General features: G+C 36.8%; 1 non-coding gene and 1 pseudogene across 2 annotated transcripts in view; both read right to left on the bottom strand.

Annotated features, from left to right (window-relative positions):
• Positions 1 to 522: 522 nt before the first annotated feature.
• The window catches only part of LOC132683204 (dolichyl-diphosphooligosaccharide--protein glycosyltransferase subunit TMEM258 pseudogene), a 266,762-nt pseudogene continuing 242,191 nt past the window's right edge, over positions 523 to 25,093 (bottom strand). Inside the window, exon 4 of the transcript XR_013549975.2 lies at positions 523 to 845. The product of XR_013549975.2 is annotated as a dolichyl-diphosphooligosaccharide--protein glycosyltransferase subunit TMEM258 pseudogene (transcript). The remainder of the gene's footprint in view (positions 846 to 25,093) is intronic.
• LOC132684441 (U6 spliceosomal RNA) lies at positions 1,087 to 1,191 on the bottom strand. The gene has a single exon (XR_009612662.1). It is a non-coding gene; the product is annotated as a U6 spliceosomal RNA (small nuclear RNA).

Raw genomic sequence — 25,093 nt, 5'->3', positions numbered from 1 at the left:
GACTTTAAAACTACCATTTGCTTCTAGAAAGGGTTTTAAGGTTCCTTCTAACTGAGACTATTCCACAAAGTTTCCAAATATTTTCCTCTTTGGAGTATTTTTGAACACTTTTTAACATTATAGGACAAATTAGTTTATAAATAACAGAATTTTTCCTCAAAAAGAAAGGTAATAAAACTTAAGAGAATGGAAATAACAAAACTTATAAGGGTGAAAAATAAGGAAAAATATAGCTACAATAATGCTTAACCATATGCCAGAACAGTTAGGCCCATTACATACCATAATAGTTTGTCTTCACACCAGCTCCGCAACCTATGGCTTCATGAGGTAAATAGCAGCAAACCCAAACTCACACAGCTAACGAGTATGTATCAGGATGTGAATTACTATCCAACACTTTCCACCTCACAAGGCTGCCTTCTTAAGAAAGAATATATTCTCTATTTTTGTGACTGTCACACATCTGCCTTTATAGTGAGCAGCAGGTGGGACACTTCCAGCAATAGTAAAAAAATTAATTTACTTAAAGCAGGGATCAGTGAAGCCACCTGACTGGAACCCTTGGGCGCTCATAACATAGATGCTGCCCCAGAGCAGCAGGAAGAGGACTCCAAAGCCAAGGAAGAACAAGGCCACCAAGGAGATGAGGAGCTCTTTGTAGATACCCCAAGTGTACTGGGTGGAGGTAGCCTAAGAAACAAAGAACCAGGAGTTAAAGAACATACCAGTAGCCAACAGCACCATGGTCAGATCGGGAAGACAGCTGGATTAACTGGCGGGTGTATCTCCTCATGGTCTCTGTCTCCATTTTGCCAGGTACAGGGTAATCCACTGCTCCGCCACTGGAATAACACATCGGCAGGATATAGTCTACGTTTTATAGCTACAAATTACAGTGGCACTAAAACAAAACAACCCATCAATTTAATCAATTTATGAATATCCATTGATTCTCAAGCATAACGCCTTCTCTGCCTTGTTGATTCTGGAAATAATTTCTTCCTAGAGATAAAATCAAAATATGCTATGCTATTTCCTCAACATTAGAAAGAAAACTGAACACACTTTTCCATATCTTTCTTTTTAAAGATGAAACGCTTCATGAATTTGCATGTCATTCTTGCACAGGGGCCAAGCTGATAATTTTCTATTATTCCAATTTTGGTAAATGTGCTATCAAACAAACACCATATCTTCTTGATTTTTTAACCAATACTTCATTAAAAATGTGAATGTAACAAAAAGAACAAATTTAAAATACTCTGCCTTGCAAAAAGGAAGCTCTTTGTTTCTTCTAAAATTTTGATGTCAAATCTAAAATGTTTTTGCTTTCCTGCAAAAGCATGCTTTTTCTCAGTTTTCACCTGCTGTGAGAATTATTCCTACATTATAATTAGTTCAGATAAATGAATGGCAAGATTGCTCTTCAGATTTTACTTTTTAAAGCTCATTTACATGATGGTCTATGATGACATGGTTATTAACAGTTTTTGGGCAATTAATTAAGGTAGTTGGTAGAGTTGTTAGCACAAAATGAAACTAAGAGGTTGTTTTAGTAAATCCTTCTGCTCAGGAGACATGATAGTGGCCATTAATCCACACTAACTAAATGAATAGTGCTGTTCTTTCTCTCACCCTCCTCTCTTTGGTAGGCACTGTATTATTTAGCAGATCTTTTTTACATTTAAAGTGTGAAGTCTTGGTATCCTTCAAACTACTGTCACATCCTTCTTCCCTCTTCTCCCCAAGCTATGAGGCATTGAGTCTGTACTGGCTGTTTTCTCTTTCTCAAGGAACTCTTTCTTTCATCTCGTTACAGGCTCCACCAGACAGAAGCATAGTACAGTCAAAACCCCAGTGGTAGTTTATGAGAAAAAAGGAATGCCTTTCTGAGGCTCAAGATTTCTCCACTTTCTTATATAGTCTCCTCCTCTTTTCCAGATATTCATCTAGGATTTTCCAGCATCAGTTCGTATTTCCTCTCTGGGACCCAGCTCGTGGCTGTTAGGGGGGCCTGAGTCTAGTAGTACTGTACAATATGTGTTAATGGAAGTGACAGATGAACTTTCCAGGTGAGCCAGTACAGGCCAGTGCTCAGCTTTTCATTCTCTCCTCTTGCCTGCCATAGCACTCCTGGAAAAGCCACAAGTCTGCTGCGGTACCACAAGTATCACAAACAAGGACATTTGTCCGAAAGCGTCACCAGACTCACAGAGGGCTTTGCCTTAGTTAGAAATAAAAGTTGCTGTGTTAAGCCACTAAGATTATTTAACATTATAGTACAATTAGTTTAATACTAATGCCCCTTGAAAAGAACTTGAAGCAGGAAACCCTGAGATTGGTGCCTTCTTGGCTTATTTATTCAGGAGATCCTTACCTACTTGTGTTTCTAACTCACAACACTGTGCAATGCGCCTTCAAAGATTCATTGCAATTCAGATAAATGCCAACAAATTTCTTTAAGCTTTATTGAGGAATAATTGACAAAATTGTAAGATATTTATTTTTTTTAATTTTTTAAAACATTTATTTATTTTTGAGAGACAGAGCATGAGTGGGGGAGAAGCAGAGAGAGAAGGAGACACAGAATCTGAAGCACACTCCAGACTCTGAGCTGTCAGCACAGAGCCCAATGCAGGGCAAGAACCCATGAACCGTGAGATCGTGACCTGAGCCGAAGTCAGACGCGTAACCAACTGAGCCACCCAGGTGCCCCAAAAGTTGTTTAAGATATTTAAAGTGCACTCTTTAAATTTCAGGGGCACCTGGGTGGCTCAGCATTAAGAGTCCCCACTTGAGCTCAGGTCATGATTGCACGGATTGTGAGTTTGATCCCCATGTCAGGTTCTGTGCTGGCAGCTCAGAGCCTGGAGCCTGCTTCAGATTCTGTCTCCTTACTTCTCTGCCACTCCCCCAATTGTGCTTTGTCTTCTCTCTCAAAAAAAGAATAAACATTCAACAAAATTTTAAATTTCAACAAAAACTTATACATAGCAAATTTAAAGTACAGAAAAACATATTATTTTAAAAACATATTGTAGTGGGGTGCCTGGGTGGTTCAGTCCAATGAGTATCCAACTCTTGATTTCAGTTCAGGTCATGATCCCAGGGTGGTGGGATCAAACTCTGTGTTGGGCTCCATGCTGAGCATGGAGCCTGCTTGGGATTCTCTCTCTCACTCCCTCTACCCCTGCTCTCTGTCTCTCTCTCTCTAAATATTTTTAAAAAATTTTTAAAAAGTAAGTAGGCTGTAGTTTTACCTGGCTGTACCAATACAGCAGAAGAAATTTCTTTTAAAGAAACAACAGCTTTTGTTTGAAAATAAACAACTTCAGGGCCCTTTTTGTTATGAATGCCAAGTTCCCACCCCCAAACTCTCTCACACACAAACACACACCCAAACAGACAGCATTTGGATGGAAGATGTCTAAATTACTCTAGTTAAAGTAATTCAACTTTGAATGTCCCTTCAATAGAACCCTGGATTGGGAAAACAACCCTGGATACCCTGGATTGGTTACAGGAAGGGAGTTTGTGACAGAGACATAAGTTCAGTGAGAAGACTGCAGGAGACAGTCTGGGTGGAGACAAGGAATGAGGAATATTAGAAGGGTAGGTTCATCTGCAAGGGCTCTGTTTACATTGTTGCCTATTCTCTACCAGAGTATGATCCCCTCAGTGGTCCACAAACTTTTGGACTCTGTTTGTATTAAAACATTGGATATAGCTTTTAAAAACCTAATATCCATTGAAAGTTTCCATGACGTACATGCTTTTGTTGGTAGTGGACGGTTATTGTTTGCCCTGTCCAGGCTCTGTTTTCTGAGAGATATGCAAGCTAGAATACCTTGGATGAATTTTTAGATTGCGTATGAATAATAAACAAAGAGGCACTGAAGACTACAGCCACTCTGAACCTCTTAACCTTCCCATTCCACCTCTCCAGAGGTTTATGAATGAATAATTTTTAATTAATTACTCAATCAGTGAACCTTCCAAGAATCAGTTCTAATTTTCTTCCACTAAAAAAAAAGAACAGTAAAGGGAAGAAAAGAAAAAGGAAGAAAGAAAGAAACCTGTTACCACTACAGGTAAATTGATGCAGTGTCAGGAAATACGAAGGACCAAGAGAGGAGAAAATGGGCTTAAAACAGGTTTGGGAAAATGATTACGATTGAATTCCTCCTTGTCCTAAGTCCGTGTGTCACATGACTACAGAATCTCAGACAGCTCAAAATTAAACCACTAATATTAAGCTGTACACCTTTCTTCTCATGTAGGAGTTAGTCATCCATGTATCTTTAAGTCTCTTTTAACATCTTCAATGGACTTTTTGTCAGAGGCAACACAGGAAAAAACAGACAGAAGGAAAGAAAAAAAATCTTAGAAAGAACATAGTGTGGTTAGAAATTTTTGTCTTGTAGTGGGCATGACCTAAGTAACATACAGTGTAAATCAGCCAAGCATTTGTGGCCTGAAAATGTTATAGAATTTCAAGGTCTCTTCCCGGAAAGTTGAGGTTTGGACAGTTCAGCTACATCTCGGTAACCTCTTGTACTGTAGTTGGGCTGTGCTGCATAAACAGCCGCTTATTGTTATATTTAAGATATTCTCTAAATATTTTCAATAGACAACTGACCTGTGATATTTCATAAAATCAAGTATACTTTGAAAATATTTCACATTAATATTTACTTTCAGCTGCATTATCTTCAAATATCAATAGTAAATAAAAGCATCAATACTTTATAAAAGGGTAATCTGCACAATAAGAATCCTTTCTTTTACAATAAAATTCTCAGATATATAGAAAAAAGTCTGCCTTATACCGTCCGATACTACCTCCCAAACCAGATCAGTTCATAAAATCCTTCTCTTTTTATCGGTATTTCTATTCAAATATACACACAAACTAAATGAATTTAGTTTACATGAAAATTGTTTTAAATCATGAATTATTGACACAATATACTTGTACTTTATGTGAGATGTTTTCACTAGAGAAAAAATATTTATGGTTATACTATGCAAAAATTGATTTTTTTCTCAATTCCCAGTCACGTTTTACTCTTCTAAATTTCATCACTTTAATATTTGGCATTTCTGTGGCCTAAAAAGACTAGAAGCATTTAAGATTTAATGAAGAGCTATTTACCTCTTAAATCTTCTTCCCTTGAGTAATGAAATAATTACCCTCCCATAATCATGGAAACGTGAAACTTGAATCTCAAATTGAGCTGTTGTGAGAAGGGTTAGTGATGCTGCATAGGTGATCACCATGGTAACATTGGAAATGGCACCGATGTCAAGCCAAGAGCACGGTATTTCTATTCCCACAAGAGCCCGACCAGGGACTGGAGATGAACTCTTGCATGGTCTCAGGAAAATGACTGAAAGCTAACATTTGCTGGGTTTCCCACTGGAGTATACACATCACCATTTTATATCATTCTCAGAGGAAGATGATTTTAAAATACAACAACGTATTCTCAATAGTTTTAATTAAAATTGCTTTGTAATGTTATATCATTATGGTACGTGTGTGTGTGTGTGTGTGTGTGTGTGTGTGTGTGTGTATGAACTTGCTGTACATTCAAACGAAGCCTAGCCCTAAGGAAGAACATGAAGATGTTAGGAAGGGAATTCACTAAAGCTTTATTCACATAATGGAGATAATTAAATAATTAGACATTCTTTAAAATATCAGAACAAGTTAACTCATTTTTAGCAGGATGGATTAGGAAGGTGTTTTATAAATCCTAAGGAGAATATGATTTACTTGGAACTGAAGAGGAATCATTGTGTCACTTTGGCCCTGGTGTGTGTATGTGTGCACTTTGTGTGTGTAAAACACATCTTATTTTAATCTCAGGGAATACAGGAAACACTGAATTGGACTGAATAGAGAAAAGACAAGTCAATGCTAATTAAAAACTAATATAAAATATGTATATAACATTTAGCATCATAATTTTCAAGTATATATAGTAACTTAAATTGGGATTACTTACAGTTCTTTGAAGAGAAAGAGCTCATACAATAAGTACATAATTACTATTTGTAATTAGCATACTAAATATTTGTACACAACTATGTGCTGGTAAAGTGCTTCAAAACAGTTTGTTCAACTAAGTAAATACACATTGCCCTTATAATCTTGCTTATGTTTTCTTTACTATTATTAAATAAATATTTCAATAATGTATAATTTATGCATTTATAATGTAATAACATATGTAAATGTAAAACAACATACAACAAATACAATAATACATATTTACCACAGCCATTGAAAAGGTAAACTTCAGCCCATCTCACCAATTCATTGATTCATACAGTCAACAAATCATTGTTAAGAGCCTACCATGATGCACTGTGCTACATGTTGCAGATATAAAAAAAAAGTGAAAATAAGCACAGTAGTCTTGGAGTTTAAAGGTCCACTGGTGAAAGCAATAATCAAATATTTACACAAATAAATGTTAAAATCACAATTGTTGCAAGTTTTTATCAAGTAAAAGTACATGGTGGTCCATAAACTCCTATAGGAGAGAGATGTGACTCCTGAGAAGAGATCAGAACAAACTTCCCTAAGGAAGTGAAGCTGAGATGGAACATACATACAGGAACGTGCTATGATCCTCCATATTCTAGAGTAAAATTTCTGACCCCTACGGTAATGGTATTAATTCACGTATCTTTCTACTAGTGAATCTGAACATTTTCCTATAGGCTTTTTTAATGAGCTGAATGTCACAAATTACTGTGTTATCTTTCTGACAACATCTTCATTCATCTACCTGGGCCAGTACTTCTTTTGCAGACTTAGTAGAAAGGTGTAAAGAACACTGCCTCATGAAATTCAATGCTTGCTGATTATTCCACAGATGTGTGTTATTTACCTACAGCTGTGGATTGAATTGTGTGCCTTCACAACAGATATGTTGAATTCCTAACCCCCAATACCTCATAACGTGCCCTTAATAGGAAATTGGGGCATTGCAGGTATACTAAGGTAAGAAGACATCATACTTGTGTGCAATCCAACCTGTATCCCTTGTAAAGACAAAACAACACACAAGGAGAACATCATGTGATGAGGAAGGTGGAGACTGGAGTTATGCAGCTGCAAACCAAGGAATGACAAAGATTTGTTGGCAAACTACTAGAAGCTGGGAAGAGGCAAAGAAGGATGTCCTATTAGCTCTCAGAGGGAGTTCAGCCTTGACAATACCTTGATTTTGGACTTCTTTTCTCTAGAACTGTGAAACAATACATTTCTGTAGTTTTAAGCTGCCCAGTTTGTGGTACTTCATTACAAGAACCCTAAAGAACTAATACCACCAGGCACTATTCTATGCACTTACTAAATTGAGTGACATTACAAGGATTGTGATGACATAAAAAGTATGCTACTGGGACACCTAAGTGGCTCAATAAGTTGAGTGTCCAACTTCGGTTCAGGTCATGATCTCATGGTTCGTGAGTTCAAGCCCCATAGCTGGCTGTCTGCTGTCAGCAGGAGCCTGCTTTAGATCTTCTGTCCTCCTCTCTCTCTGCCCCTCCCCCACTGCTTCTCTCCCTTCCCCACACTCAAAAATAAACTTTAAGAAAAAGTATACTCCTTACCTCACAAGGGCTTCCAATAGATATGAATTTATTTACTTGAGGATGATGAAGAACATATTACTTTTTTATGTTTATTTTTTAAGAGAGAGACAGACAGAGAGAGAGAGAGAGAGACAGAGAGAGAGAGAGAGAGAGAGAGAGAGAGAGAGAGAGCAAGCAGGGGAAGGCCAGAGAGAGAGGGAGACACAGAATCTGATCTGTCAGCACAGAGCCTGACCCAGGGCTTGAACCCACAGACCTCGAGATCATGACCTGAGCCAAAGTCAGACACTTAACCAACTGAGTCACCCAGATGCCCAAGAACATATTACTTTTTGATGAATATGTGGTAGAAATCACAAATAGTTGCATAATATAACAAATGAGGAGATACTTGAATTTAAAGGGAGTACAGAGACTCTATGGGGCACACATCTTCAAATCTTCTCATGTAAACGAGAATTGATGTCCCAAACAGAACTTAGTCTCTCTCATGAGAGATGAACAGAATTAAAGCAGAATTTCTGATCGCATCAACACCAAAAAAATATCATGTACAATTAAAGGCGTCCATACACACATAGATAGAGGTTTAGTCAATTACAAATTCCCCTGCTTCTAGAGATTGAGGTCAAACACTCTAGGTTGTATGAATAATGGTGTAGTAATTTAATTGCTAATTCCATTGTAACATATATTAAAATAATAGACTATAATGGAATGGTATGGGAGTAGACATAATAAAATGCAGTAATTTATAATGTAAATAAAGGCAGTGAGTGGCATACACAATGGGCCAAATTCTGCTCTTGGGGCAACACACAAGGGTCTTATTAACTTTAGAATTAGCTGTGTTCACTCATATGAATAAGATGATTCTCAAAAGCAGTCTTTTTTCCCTCAATGAACTATCTGATGGAGATTTATATTTTTTATATAAATCATATGAAATGTGTGTATATATATATATATGTTTATATATATATAAATTTTGTCCTAGTCATGTTTGAAATTAGTGAGTTAGTTCATATCCATTAGCTTCATTTTTTTCATTGGCTTTTGTGATAGATGAAAAAAAAAATGACCACAAATCCCTCTTCTCTCTCTATGCATACCCTTTGCAATGTGGCTTTATAGCTTTTCCCATCAAAAAGTGAAGACTTTTGGAGTGTTTGGGTGACTCAGTCAGTTAAGCGTTTGACTTCAGCTCAGGTCATGATATCACGGTTGGTGAGTTTGGGTCTACATGGGGCTCTGTGCTGACAGCTAGAAGCCTGGATCCTGCTTCGGATTCTGTCTCCCTCTCTCTGCCCCTCCTTGCTTATACACTGTGTGTGTGTGTCTCTCTCTCTCAATAATAAAGAAACATTAAAAAAAATTTTTTTTAAGTGAAGACTTTTTTTTCACCTCTTGCATCTGAGCTTGGCCTTATAACTTGCTCTGGTCAATGGAATGTTAGAGACACATGAATAGTGTTTGCTTATTGAAGATTGCCCTTTTTGCTGTGAGGAAACCTTCTGCCACCATACGAACAAGCCTAGACTAGCCTACTGAAGGTTGGGAGACCATTTGTAGAGAAAATCCCCAGAATCCTAGCCATTCCTGTTGAGGAACTAGATCATCCAGACCCAAGCTGGGACCCTAAAAATGCCTAGCCAACCCACAATAGTACGAGAAACAATTTTTATTTTTTAGCTGCTTAGTATTGGGGTTGGTTATACAGCAAAGGCTAACATACATGCTCTAAAAATCACTAGTTGTGATACTATCAGAATGCCTACTATGTATATATGCATGTGTCCTAAGCACTTTGCAGATATTAACCCATTTAATACAACAACTCTGTGAAGTAGCAGTTGTATTATTATAATAACCCCCATTTTGCAGATATGGAGACTGAGGTTGTACAGGTAGTAAGTAGAGGAGCCAAGATGCAAATCCAACCAGTTTTGTCTCAGAGTCCATCCCGTTATCCACCTTTAATGTATAGCTTATATAGCAATTAACAAAATAAGAAGGACAAATCTCTAATGAAATTTTGGAATGCTATACCTTCACTACCAACTAAATAAATGTATGATGAAATAAGATACTTTTTCATTTTAACATTTGGCATAGTTATTCTATAACAATAATATCTAGAGTTTGAATAACTTCCTTGAAAAATGAATTACCACACACTATTCTTGGGAAATTATTTCATGTAATAATTCACTTCTGGAGATATACATATCTTGGAAATAACTGAAATACAAGAATGTTCCTTAAAATATCATTCAGAATAGAAATTGGAAACAATCTAAATTTCTAACAATGGGTGAATTACTAAGTAAATCTTGGCACAGGGAATATAATGCAATTATGAAAATGTTGGATATGCAATGCTTTTAGTAAGGAGAGGAAATACTTAAGGGATAATGGCAAGTAGAAAAAATAGAATGTGGAATTATACATTTATTAACATTAAACCATGAAAATATACAGAGAAGAAAGGCAGGAAGGATGTTAAAATATTAACAGGTTTACCTCTAGATGTAAGATTAGGGATGACTTTTTAAAATCCTTAATTCTATTTTGTTGTTATTTCTCAAATATGGAGATCCTTTTGTTTCCTTTGTACGATACAGCTCTGCAGTTCCAGAAGGTATTAGAACTTTCCTATCTAATAGAGCAGGATGGAGATCAAGGAAGAGGCTATAGTTACTCCTTGCTGACCCAGGAATTTTGCTGTGAACTTGGGCAGGTTAACATGACTGAGCCCTGAACTGGTTGGATTGGTAAAATGCAAACCCAGAGCCAGGCCTTTTCTCTCCAGCTTGCTACTCTGCTTAAAGACGGAAAATAGGTGCTTCAACCCCCTGGTCCTGGGTCTCAGACAGCCCATGGCTCCAGGCTCTGTTACAGGGAGAAGCAGCCCCTAATTACCTGAATCTCATTCCTTATGCCAGATGTTCCCAGCAATAGGTAATAAATAAATGAATTAATGCTTCAAAAAGGAGGGAACCCGTTCTGAGGGGTAAAACATGTGAGGAAGTCATCTATTCCCCATGACTGCTCTTTAGGCTGAGGACTGTAATATATGGAAGAACTGAGCACCATGAACTCCTTTAACCTAGGAATGGGGTCCTTTGCATGCTCTGCATGCTATAATTGGGGTTAAGCAGCTGAGATCTTTCTCCACCTTAACCCTAAAACCATATGACTAATTTCACTCATTATTAACCAATTCTCTAGAACCCTTTGAGGAATGCTTTGTAATTTCTTTCCTATTTAGAGAAGTACTTCTTCCTCGAGGATACCGCTCTGGTGACTTTTTTTGGGTTCCTCTCAATTAGATACTACAACTCTAAAACCTTGAGGAACATTCATGTAATCTCATGACTTATCTTCAACAGAACCACAGCAGGGCGCACCAGAGCGTGTCACTGAAGGCCCAGTCAACAATCAGGCCTGGTACATGCCTTGCACCCCAGGTGTGGAAAGGCATTCCAAGCCCAGCTGATTACTGACCTTTCCCCTTTCCTGCTTTCCCTGGATATCCCAAGCCAGGCAGGCTTGAGGCCTCTGGTGAACCAGGAGCTTCCCTAATCTGGGATTCGAGGGCCAAGTTCTTGCTGGGCACAAAGGAACTGGAGCCAGAAAACTTACTGGACTTGGACAAGGGGAGAACTGGTATGTCTACTCAATGTCCAAGTCAGTTTAGTCAATTTCATTTGGATTCTAGAGACAGGAGATGTATTAAGAAAGACTCTACTTATAAACTTAGGAGGCTATCAGGGGCTTGCTCACTAACTAGAGTTATCCCAGGTAGGAGCTGCTCAAGGTTACGTTACTAAGGCCCACACATGTCTCTAGCCTCCAGGGACTCTGGCCTGTATGGAGACTTAGACTCCTTGAAAGAGAAGGTTCAGAGCAAAGGCCATCTCCACAAGTACAGCAGCTCTGCCTTTCCTTTAGCACTGGGAGTAAGCCAACAGGCCAACAGCACCTGCTCCCAATGTCATTCTGGCTTCTGAAGGCACTGTCTTAAAGAGGCAGGTCCTCCTCCTGTACAGAGAGGAGCCCTTGTCACCTGCCTTGGTCATGTCTCATCATCTTGGTACTCTTCAATGATACATAGCTGCTAATGTCATAATACATCATTAGAATGCATTTTCTCGATAGATAATAAGCTCTCCCAGGAGAATGTGAGCTCTTTTGCTTTATTTATTTTCAGTTTATTTATTTATTTTTTGAGGCAGAGAGAGAGAGCGTGCATGCATGTAAGCAGGGGAGGGGCAGAGAGAGGGAGAGAGAAAATCCCAAGCAGGCATCAGCACAGAGACCCACATGGGGCTCAATCCCATTAACCATAAGATCATGACCTGAGCTGAAATCAGGAATCAGATGTTTAACCAACTGAGTCACCCCTCTCTTTTGCTTTAAAATTAACTATATGAGGACAAAGACTTTATCTGTTTTATTTATTATTTTATTCTCAATGCCTAGGACAGTATCTGCTATATTAGAGTACCCAACAAATATTTGTGAAATGAATGATTAAAAGAAAATATTTTTCTTTTTCTTTCCTTCTTTTCTTTTTTCTTTTCTTTTTTTTTTTTTTTCTAGAGAGGGAGAGCAAGCAGGGAAGGGGCAGAGAGAGTGGGAGAGTGAGAATCTTAAGCAGGCTCCACACTCAGCGCCGAGCCCAATGCGGGGTTCGATCTCACAACTGTGAGGCCATGACCTGAGCTGAAGTCAAGAGTCAGGTGTTTAATCATCTGGGCCACTCAGGTGCCCCAAGACTATTTTTCAAAAGGAAGTTACTTGGAGTGATATCAACAGACAGGCCATATATTTACTTTAAAAATGTAGGCATAAGATTTAATAAAATTGTAGAAATGTATTCTGAATGACAACTACAGTGACTCTGCAATAAAACAAATATTCTTTATAAAATTAGGATGTTAGCACATAAGTAAAATAACATGTTTAAGCAAAATTTTTAGGATATTCAACAGTGGCTAATGTAATTGGCAGTTCAATTATTAAAAATTGGAGACTGTTATGTTCTTAGAGAATTTTATTAAGTCTGGCAACTTCTATGGTTGTGGACAGAAGGTGCACTTCTCCCTATGCATCAAAGTAGCAAGGATGGGTGGTGCTCTTTAGGCAAGTGTCTCGTTGGTCACCAGGTTGTGTCCTCTTGGCTCTCACTGTCATACTGCAGGCCAACATTAACACAGGGCCTGCATCCCCACTAGGATTGTCAGAAATACCTTGTAGCGTCATAAACCATCATCTGGTAGAACATCTGGTGCTGTTTGCAGCCCACAGAAACATACAGATGTGGTGGCCAGCAACTCACGTCGCAATTGCTTCAATTATTTAACCACATATGGATAGAGTGCCGCGTGCTGGTTTTCAGAATGCATTACTTGAACACCTATGTGCATATAAAGAGAGTTGCTTCATGCATGCTGCCATAACCACTGAAGCATATCACTCTTAGTCACAGAGGAAAAGATATTATCATGTGTTATACTCATCTGATTAGTAGTACATGTCAATTACATTGGTGTTTTGCCTGAAAGTCGGGATGAAATTTTATGCTTGCTGTGGAGTGGCAGACATATTTTCCCTTGGGTGACCACAGGAAGAGTGCCAAGAAGTGCATTTTGATTAGTTTGCTGTATTCATGGACTTGCTTTCTGAGGCTTTCATTTTTTTTTAAGTGAATTGGTATGGAGGAATCTTGCAAAAACCTAGATTTTTTTAGGAAGTTCATTTGCTAATTCCACGAGGAGTGATGGCAGGTGTTGGAATATGTAAAATTACCCCTGATTTTGTGTATAAAAAAATCTTTGATAAGTACTAATATTTCTATGCTTGGCAGTGTTCATCTTCAAAGACTTCATTTCGAGTTTACCTTTAATTTAGGACAAAGATGAGGACATTCAACTAAGGAGATTGACAGAGGAGAGAAAGTGAATTGAAGGCAATTAATAATATGTCAACCGATGAGTGCAAACTTCACACAAAACAATGATAAGTTAGTTTGCCAAAAGCAAGCTTTCTTAAACTCTCTCTAAAAATGATAGGTTGAAACTAGTTGTCCATTCATTCGCTAGACATTTATTAAATAAGCATTACGTGCAAAGTACTGATTCCAAGATAAGAGAACACAAAAAGCATAGAATTGTGTGGGACACAAAAAGAAAATACGTTAGTTTTGACAGCTACAGCAAAAGCCCACTTATCCCATAAAATTTAGCCCTGTGGTTACTTGTTTATTTGAAACTTATTAAAAAAGTCATAGATACACCTTTATTTACCAATCTTTTAATTTAGAACCAAGGTCTTTCCTCTGAGTTAAATCTGGTGATCAGACCAATGTTGTCTTTAACAGCTTTAAAGTAAATACTTAAAAATGCTTGTAAAGAAATCTGAGCAAGGAATCCTTTTAGATTTTTCTAATCCTGTACCCTCCCCTCAACAAAACAATCTTGTCTTCAATATCTCTTATTCAAAAAAACAAACAAAAAACCCCACAAAGACCTTTTAGTGATTCTGTTTATGAAATCTTTCCAGGGCATTCTAATTAGTTTTCATAGAAACAACAAGTTTTTTTTATATAATGCTTCATTTATATAATGTTTAGTTATATTTTGCAATTATTCTAAGAGCATAACAGACATATACAGGCTGGAAACATACATATAGGACTCACATTCAATTAGTAGGGGCAGAAATGCAGGGACATCTTGAGAATAACATTAAAATGCAGAGGCATTGGTTAATAAGTTTTTTATGGGGAATAGAGAACATTGAACTAGACTGCCAATTTGCTAGGATATTCTCCAAGAAAATCAAACATCAGATACAGTAGAACAACGTTTCTTTTGGGATCTTTGTCCATAGGACAGAATAATTTTTATATTGGTAAAAGCCAGGGATAATTTGAAAATATCTTCAGTATTTCTATAAAAGCTCTAGAATAAAATCAATACTGAAACAAATGTGTATAAAACTTTGTCAGACAGCTACAAGACACAATATCGTATCTTCCAAAAAATGGGAATATTGGCATGTTCAGAGATCCTGCCGACACGAAAGCAAGATGCAAATTACAAGGTAATTTTACACTGGTAGAACACTGTTTCTTTTTAGAGAATAAAACATATCCTCTATGGCAAGTAAGTCTCATGATTGGAGAATATATCTATCGCAAAAAGAAATTTGGTTACCGACTGAATAATTCAATGTATATTTACTAGACTATGAATCTTCCTCGCCATACTGGAATCTTAACAGTCAGGATTCTGTTTCCTTCCTCTTTATATTTCCAGCACATAGGACACTGACTCACATATAGAAGACCTTCAAATAAAATGTGAGGGTGAATGTACTAAAGCGCATTACCAGGATATCAGAGCAAAGTTGTTCACCACGCATTCAAATGCCATTACTCCCTTATCCTCATTTTAAGGAAGGTCACAAGAGATATTTGTCACATGACCATAAATAGCTGATTGACTTGACCAAGTTTCTAGGAAGAAATTAAACAGGTATAAATCAACGACAGACCTCTGTTTATGACATCCATAGAGTTTGGTGGTTCTCTGACTGAAATCTTTTTAGATTTAAATACTATACCTTTTAAAACAAATAAGGCACAGCTATTTGGTTTACCTATAATTATAACTTTCATTTATCCTTCAGGAATATGGGGACATATTTCTCCATTATTTTAGAATTTTACCCAACACCTGGTTCACTTTCTTAAATTCACCGAGATGAAATGATCGATATTGATGCCTCCTGTTACAGAGGGGCCTGTCTTTATTCAGTTTAAGACCTCTCCAGTTTGAGGAAGTGGAGGGCAAACTTGACATTATTTCATCTTTGGGAACTATGGTTTCATAGTGGAGAGATTTTGGATGCTTTCCTGGTTTGGTATCAGAGCAAGATTTCATCTTAATGGGGATCACTGTTTAAATCTTCTGGTTACCCAGTTAAGCAATTTGGTTATCTGAATACACTCAGTTGAATATATTTAAACATTTTCAACTTCAACTCAGATGGTCATGTTCTCTTCATGGACTTTCCATGTTAGATGAACAGATCTGCTAGATGTAGAATAACCCTCAATTAATATACCCTTTTTATCACTCAAGGACTGGTCAGAAAAACAGAAATGGCTCTAAATCTTATAAAGAAGTACTTTAACATGAAAGATTGTTAAGGTAGGCTGAAAATCAACCCAGAGATTAGTAGTACCAAAAAGTCAGTACAAGTACTAAGACTGGGGGACAAAAGGAGGAAATCCAGAATCCAGAAGCAGACTAATGAATGAGTGTGCATTCTGGAAGTAGGAGATCCTCCCTGCTAGGTGACAGAACAAGGGAGATAGAAGCTTTCCAATAGGATCTACAGGCACAGAGAAAAATTAGTCCTTTTAGGAACAGCAAAAGAAGGACTTCTCTCACCCTCCCATGGTCAGGACTATCTTGTAAGTCTTGGACCCTCGGAAGGAGTAAAGGGCCTTGGAAATAAATTTCAGTGTGATAAAGAAATGAAAGAAAGGGCAGGTAAGAAATTGTCAGACAGGCATCTGGGTGGCTCAGTTCACTAAACATCCCACTTTGGCTCAAGTCATGATCTCATGTTTCCTGAGTTTGAGCCTCACCTCAGGCTCTGTGCTGACAGCTCAGAGCCTGGACCCTGCTTCAGATTCTGTGTCTCCCTCTCTCTTTGCCCATCACCTACTCTCACTCTGTTCCTCTCTCTCAAAAATAAAAACATTAAAAAAATTAAAAAATAAACTGGCAGAATTTTAGTGGTTTCCAAATAAGATGCAGTCCAAGGTATATAAAATTGATTATTGGTTTGCAGGAAGAAAATATGAAACATTCTTTTATTACTCATTTTTATCTAAGATTAGAAAGAAATCAAACCTTATTATTATTTAAGAGTTGAATTGATCTTGACATTGTCGCTTAGTTTCTACGTCAGATGGGTATGTGTCCTTTACGTAATGTGATAAATGAGTGTGAAGCAAACAGAATACCCAGGGTAGGTTGACGTGTGGTGGGGGGCCTTATTCTTTGTCTGTTTTTTACATACTGCACAATTCTACAAGGGTTTTGCCTGAGTATCTGGATTTATGAGTTGCAGTTACTAATTTTGACTATACTTACCCACATACAGCGGATACTGAATTAAAAAGATTGACAATAATTCTAATAATGTGAACACAGGTAAATAATAGGAAATAGAGCTAATGAAAGCCGACAGCAACCATTTTATGAGGTAAACCATAACAAGTTAATCAGAATGGACCAAAAAAAATTGGCCCCAAATTTCAAAATTATATAAAAGACTATTTGAAATATAAATTCACTTAAATTATTCATAAAAAATAATTTTTCCTTAGGTTCATATCTTACCTTTCAAATTAGCATATTTTGGTATTGTAGAGATAGATCTTAACCCTTACATATTTTGCTTAACAAAAATTCTAATCTCTCTTTTAAAAATTTTGTTTCTAATACATATATTAATATATACTAGATATATATATTCTCTATATATTCTATAGATAGATAGATAGATAGATGACAGATATAGAGATATTTTGGTACTGGCTAATAAGTCCTGGTTAGAGTGAGATATTATGAACTATATTTAATAGTATTTGTGAAAAGAGTTTTTTTTCTTATAATAAAGTTTATTTACCCAGAAATGTTCATTTTCTTTTTAAACTTTATTTATTTATTTTGAGAGAGAGAGAGAAAGAGAGAGAGAGAAGGACAGAGAGAGAGGGAGAGAATCCCAAGTAGGCTCCATACTATCAGCATGGAGCTCAGAGCCCCCAAAATTTTATTTTTAAACAGTGCTAAAATTTAACAGCTTATGATAAAATTGCAAACTAAGATTTATTTCAAGGTATTTAATTTAAAAGAAAACTCATATTTCATGGCTCCTAGGTGGCTCAGTAAGTTAAGTCTCTGACTCTGGCTCAGGTCATGATCTCGCGGTTGGTGAGCTCGAGCCCCACGTCGGCTGTGCTGATAGCTTAGAGCCTGGAGCCTGCTTAGGATTCTGTATCTCCCTCTCTCTCTGCCCCTCGCCCACTCACTCTCTCTCTCTCTCTCTCTCCCTCTCTCTCTCTCTCTCTCTCTCAAAACTAAATAAACATTAAAAAAAGAAAAGAAAACCCATATTTTAGAACAACTTAGACTAAAAATCTGTTATTAACGTAAACAACCAGACCCACCTTTCCAATTGGGACTCAATTTTCAGATTTACACTGTATTGTGTCCTATATCCCACCAATTTTCTTCTCTATTCTCTTAAATGCTTTTAATGTCTTTTTATAAGGATTGATGTTATTTATAAGGATGACATTTTATAAGGATTGATGAGTATTTCTGTACACACTGGACTCCCAAGTGTGGACCACTTCCTGTGGACTGTAACCATCAATCTTCCAGCCAAATTAACTAGCACTGTAAAACTTCATTGGTTCTTGGGTCAATGTCAAAAATTGAGAAGAGTCTGAGGTGCTATTCCACTTGTCCCCTAAAAAGTTAGCCTGTAAAAGTTTTATGGAAGTTAGCAGAAGACATGAGACTCCTGGCTCAAAGAAAAAGGATTTTATTACTTAAGGTGCAGCACACAAGCATAAGCTTCATGTTTGAATCAGTACCCCCTTCCTCCCCAAGTGCCACTGGGACAAGGATGAATAGTCCAAGAAGAGGGTGCATATTCAGTGGTTCTGTATGTCTGCTTGGGAAACCCCAGTCTTTTATAATGGACTATGAGCAAAATTGCTTGACCTTTGGCCTGGAGGTAGATATTACCTTTATTATACTGGATAGCCACAAACTTGCTCTCTGCTCCAGAAAGAAACACTATCTCTATCTTCCAAGGTGATTCACTATACAAACATCCTTGAAAAGATAGTCTTGGACAAAAGATAGCCAGTGCCTGTGCTCATACAATGTGCAGAAACATGGGAGATACAAAGAGAATGGTCTATCTCCCAACACTCAAGTAGCCCAGATATATAAATTCATATTTTGGGGGGGGGGGGGAGAATGGAAAGAGTGAGAGCAAAACTGTTATTAGATTGTCTCTCTTTTTGCTCAAAGGATTCTTAAAATTCAAATTCTTAAAGTGAAGTATTATTAATCATATTTAGTGATAGCAGTCCATGCAGCTAATTGAAAGATAAGTATAAATATATATGTTAGGGATGTATTAATTGGAAAGAAGAGCCTTACTAGTAAAAGTTTAAGATTTATAAAAGTTTGCATGTTGCTATTATTGTAACCAACTATTAGGCTGCAAAACAATTCAGAAGAAAATGGCCAAGGCCTCCATCAAGGAGGAGGACAGTAAAAGAGGGAACCTAGGCTGTGGAATCAAGTAGATCTGGGTCGCATTCCCAGTTCTCTGAAACAAAGGCAGGCAAACGAATTTCTGTATGTCTCAGTTACCCTTAACTTCTGAAAAATATAACAATTTTTTTTAAAAATAAAAGATACCTCCTACTGCTGTTAAAATAAGGTAGAAAATTAGTATTTTTAAGAGTATAACAAAATTGCAATTGTAGACAGAAAAAAAATTATTAGAAAAAGATTAGTTGTCATTTTAATCTTAATTTTATACGAATATCGATTTAATTAAACTAAAAGAGAACAGAGGTTATACACTCTGTTATGTCTGTGATTTTTTTTAAGTTTTTTAAAATTTATTTTGAGAGAGAGAGAGAGTATGCGCGTGTGCCGGTGGGGGAGGGGCAGAGAGAGAGAGAGAGAGAGAGAGAGAGAGACAGAATCTCAAGCAGGCTCCACACTGTCTGCACAGCGACCAATGCAGGGCTTGAACCCATGAACCATGTGATCATGACCTGAGTCTAAATCAAGAGTCAGATGCTCAACCTACTGAACCTCATGTCTGTGATTTCTAAAAGTAGAAAAAGGGAAATTCTGAAAGTGGCAAAGGGGAAATACAAATTTCATAGAATAGAATAGTAAAAGGATATTTCAATTAAAAGTATGCTTCATGACTAAATGTGAATATAAACCAAAAACTTGGTGAATATTTCATGAACTTCCAAGCTATCAAAAATGTAATTTATAAAAGACTGAGCAAAAAAATCATAGTTTCCACTTTTGCTGTAGGATAGTTGCTTTAGGAAAGACTGATGGATTGTTTTCTTTTGCCTTGTCTCTCCCACTCTCCTCCCAAAACATTAGAATTGCCATGGCACTTTTTTCCATCCTTAATTTCTAGTTTCTGATTGTCAGTCTCATATGCCCGCTGCTTGTGACATCCCAAATCTCTTCCCATGGAGATAGTGGCTTGTGATGTCTTAATTAAATGCACTGAGGTTTGAACATTTCAAGAATAAATGATCATTCTAGGAGCCCATCTAAATACAAGTGAAAATAAAACATATTGTGCATAAATGAATAAATTATATACAAAGTAAATTATAGACAAAAATGAGAGATAACATGTAAAGGATGGATAATACCATCACTTTTCTGAGAGCTCGCGTTATTGCAACTACATTTATTTAACATTTCATATGAACAAGAATAAATGCATTAAATGTTACTTTGTTACCTGTGGCTCCAATGAATTCCACTTATATATTCTTAATTTGCTAATGTTCTAGGGGCTGGGTTTTGGAAACATCAGTTATTTAGATTTCTTTTGAAAAATCTGTTCAGAAATACGTTTCTTTTGCAATAGGAGCTACAAAAAGTATTACATTAAGATTTTGTCAATTACTTTGGTGAAATTCATCTCTTATCTTTTAGATCATTTTTTAAGCTTTGCATTTATATTTTAAATATACTAGTTACACCAGAAAGTAAAACAGTGGTTCCCTCTAGCTAAGTCACCATTAAAACCACTACATGAGCCAACCTGATAAACTATTTAGAAATAGCACTGAAATTTCAAAAGACATTCATTTTTATTTTACTTTTTTTCAATATTCCCTTTTGATAATTATAAACAAAATAAGCCTTCTTATTAATGAGTTACTTGCTAAGGTGTCCGTTTTCAAACTTGGGATTCCAGGAACTCCTGAAGACTGAAATACAATCATTGATTTTGCTGTTCTTTTATTAAGCCTCAGCTCCGGGTATCTGTATACAGTCTGAAAGTTTCCAGATCTAAAGATAATCAAGATCACATGACCAAAGAATGGGCCAATTGTGTGCAGATCCAGGATCCATCAGTGGAAAGCTAATGCCCTCCTTGTTGAAAGCATATAATCATTTTGAAGTATCTTCTTTGTTTTTTTTTTTTTTTTTAAGAGAGAATGTCAAAAAAGCAGAGTCTAATTTTATGTGCCTGGGAGTAGCTATCTGAGCTTCAGGCAATACAAACGCTGCTATTACTAGGGAGTAAAAGCTCTGCATAATTAACAAACATCATCAGCCTTACAGTTCCTGCAGAATGCGGTAAGTTCCTTGCCTGAAGGCTGCTCTCATCCTAGTAAGTCTGTTTACCCTGTCCAAGATTAGATTAGTTTAATTATTATGAAAAAGACTGCTAAGATCTTACGGCCTAATTATGCAAATGTTTCTAAATGTTCACAAAAGTAATTTATTTATTTGGAGATAAATGAATCTGTTTTGTCATAAAACAGATTGCAGTCCTGGCAATGTACAAGCAGGGTTATGTAGCCTTGGGCAAATCTTGCACCACAAATATCAGTGGGATCCCTAGATTACAACATTTAAAAATACATCAATGTTTTTAGCAGGTTTTTATTGTTTTTGTAAATTATAGTAATCCCAGAAAGAACTATCGCAGGTTTAATACTCACCAACCTTGTTATGAAAACATGGTTTCTCAGCAGAAGCATTTAAAAGATGCTAACAGCTAAAACATTCCTGGTAGACCTATTAAGGTACACCTGTTTTATTATGCTTAGAGCAGATATCTTCACAACACTGGCTTCCCCCCGCCCCTTTCTTGCAGTATAATAGTTTAAGTAACTCTTAAAAGAAAATACTGAAAACAGACAGTGGGATATGTGTATATATATATTACCTCTATTCATCTTAACTATAAAAATAGTATTAAATTTTAAATAAGTTAAACCAATGCCTCTATCCGAAATGACTTCTTTTTTTTATTTAAAAGAATGAACGTTTATTTATTTTTGAGAGACAGAGTGAGACAGAACGTGAGTGGGGAAGGGGCAGTAAAACAAGGGAGACACAGAATCCAAAGCAGGCTCCAGGCTCTGAGCTGTCAGCACAGAGCCCGAAGCAGGGCTTGAGCCCATGGACCGCAAGATCATGACCTGAGCCAAAGTCAGTCACCTAAACAACTGAGCCATCCAGGCACCCCATATCTAAAATGACTCCTAGATCTGCTTTTAAATAACAAAAAATACTTTGACATGTAATTTAGTTGAAGCTTGCAAACTTGGACACATACACTTTAATCCTACTATGCTTCTGAATATAATATCACTATTATATCACTATGCATTTCATTAATATCCTTAAGTAGTCATGTCTTAAAATGACCCAGCTGAGGTCAGTAATCCACAGTTTAAAATTTGATATCAGAAAACATTTACAAGTTTGCAAAAGTTTAAGGATCTTAAAAAAAAAAAAAAAAAATTCAAGGAGTGGGCCAGATGGTTGATAAGAGAACTGTAGTGAATAAATGTTGTTCTTGCTTGCCTGGCATTGTTCCTTCTTCTGGAAATAAAGCCCAGTAAGCTTGGGGTAACCCATTCTCTAGGTTTGAGAGAGAGTGTGACTCCATCTTCCTGCCCTTTGTACCACAAGGATGATCACATGACCTAGGTCAAGTCAATCCCAAGACATACCTACCAGAAGCTATCAGGAAATGATTATAATGATGGTGACAGAATAATAATAAGAGTTGCATATATAAAAAGCCATCCCTTATTGAGTACTTTCTATCTGCTGGACACTGTGATCAGCTCCTTGTGTGCATAATCTCACTTAATCTTCAACTCCTTTTCCATTGAGGCTGAGAAGCTATTACAATGTAATATTTGTATATTTGTATATATGGTGGGGATCAACAGCCCACCAACCTGGGAGAATCTGTCAAAAAGATGGAGTTCTGATGACATTCTTTAAAGACAAAGATAGCATACTCTTGGACTGGACTTGACACCTACAGTTAGGAATTCTGATGTCATGAATGTGTGTTGCCAGTAACAGACTAAAATGAGGACTGGGTCATTAGTCATGGTTGACCATACCATGAAGAGCCATGTTCTGACCAGGGGACAAATGAAGATAAACTAGAGAAATCTCAAAGTTGGAAATAGATGTAGAATTTGGACACCAGACAAGGGGTGTGTATATTTCAAAATCTATATGGCAGTTGTTGTGTATTATGTTTGTTAAAGTATGTATATAAAAAAAAAAAGGTAGGGGGTGCATATATCCTGGACACAATGAAATGTAAGGGAATCTCTGTTATGAGGTTCCCAGCAACACTTTCCACTTATTTTGGTAAACAAAATCCTGCTTTCATGTGGGGTACTAATTCCATGTTTGTGCTCAAAAGGGATCATCCTATCTTTCTGCCCTCTTGCATTAGAGAGAGGCTCACAACCAAATTTAGGCCATCAGATACTCCACCAGGAATCGTTTGCCAGATCAAACAGAGAAGAAACCATATTTCAACTGAGCTTGTTAAGCTGGCTTGATGTGGGACTTTGGGGTGATGGGTTGGGTGCACTTTAGTTATCTTGCCCCATTTATGAGAAAGCCTGTCTGGAAGAGAAACAATCTGGACTTTTCAGATATTTGAGTCCATAAATTTCCATTTCTGCTTCACTATTTGGAGTTTGATTCCTCTCAGTCGTAGGTAGGGTCCTGCTGAGAACACAAAGTTTGAGGTTCAAATGAAATGAGCTAGAAACCAACATCAATTTTCCCCCTATATTTATGTTTGTAAGCATTGGTTCTAGATTTAGTTTGTTTTTAGAAGTGTGAGTCATGTTTACCTCAACTAATAAGCATCCTAAACACAGCAAATCAAATTTTGGCAACTTTGCTGATATCCACTAGCTTCTCTTTCTTTTGAACCCGGAGGACATGGTAACAGCAACCTCTTAGGGCCTTGGTCAGAAACCTGTACTTCCAGGCTTCCACATTTCCTGTGCCTTTCACCACTAATGGTATTGTAAATTTGGGGAATAAATTTCAACAGCAAAAGACAATGAATGCCCATAGAAATATATAGAAGTGTCTCTTTCAGCCAGGATTTTATGACAGGGAATATAGTTTATTAGGAAGAAGTGTGTTAGAAATAAGGGAGTTTGGCTTTTGTGTGTGTGTTTAAATTAACTGCTATTTAAATAAGCAGGACAATGGGTCTACAGGGAGATTCCAGCTGAAGTTCTCTTGTGTATTAAATGGATGATATGAACGATGAGCTTAACAGACTTCTCTGATATCACCATTATCTTGGTTATTGAAGCCATTAGAAGCTGTTTGCTGTCAGTTAAATGATCATATCTCAACTGCACCTGCTTTATAATTATTCATTTGGAGAAAGATCATTAACATATTCCTTAAGTCATTTACAGACAATTTGACTTAACATTTATAATTTTTTGCTCTTTGTAGCAAATTAATAAGATATATAAATGGTGCACAGAAATTCTATATAATCAAATTATTAGGTTACGAAAGATCTATAGTTTGTGTAACTTGTTTATAAGAGTAACTATTGAGACTCATTAGCAGTTATGTTATTTATGAAGTTTCTGAAGTGATGAAAAAATAATTGCAGAGGACAATTTAATCCAGATTTTTTGTTCAGTTAAGTAAGCAGCAGAATACTTCAAACAACCAGTTAAATATATTTATTATAAAATGATAATGACATCTAATTAGTAGAGTTCCAAGAATTAAATGAAATTACAGCTCTTAGCACATTCCATGGCACATAGTAGGCACTCAGTAATTGTAATATTGATAATTATATGCTCAATTCTATGAGGATATAGAAATAGAATTTTTTCCCTCAAAGAGTTTATAAGCTAATAGAGAAAACATAACCAAAAGCAGTCAGTAATAGAGATAACTAATGAATATAGTGACATATGCTTACCTACTTCGTAGTTGATTCCTATTATGTGCCATGCATTGTCCTATATTGCTTGGGTGTATTAATTTAATCCTCACAATATACTTACAAGGACAGTACTGATAACACCTCTGCTTCACGCACAAAGAAAATGAGACACAGAGAAATTAAGTAACTTAGCTTAAGTCACACAGCCAGGAAGCAGTAAAACCAAGATTTGATTTGAGGCAGTTGACTCAAGCCAGTTAACTTTACCACTGCCTCATAAGATATAGAAGCCAACTACCCGAGGCAGTAGTTCTCATTGTAAGTGAGCAAGAGAATCACCTGGAAGGGTTGTTAAAAAACAGATGGAAGAGCTGAATCCCCTGAATTTCTGACT

Source organism: Panthera onca, chromosome C2 (genome assembly GCF_046562875.1).
Source record: "Panthera onca isolate mPanOnc1 chromosome C2, mPanOnc1 haplotype 2, whole genome shotgun sequence".
NCBI classification, from domain to species: Eukaryota; Metazoa; Chordata; class Mammalia; order Carnivora; family Felidae; genus Panthera; species Panthera onca.
The sequence above is the reverse complement of the archived record's forward strand: the minus strand, read 5'-3'. Positions and strand labels throughout refer to the sequence as shown.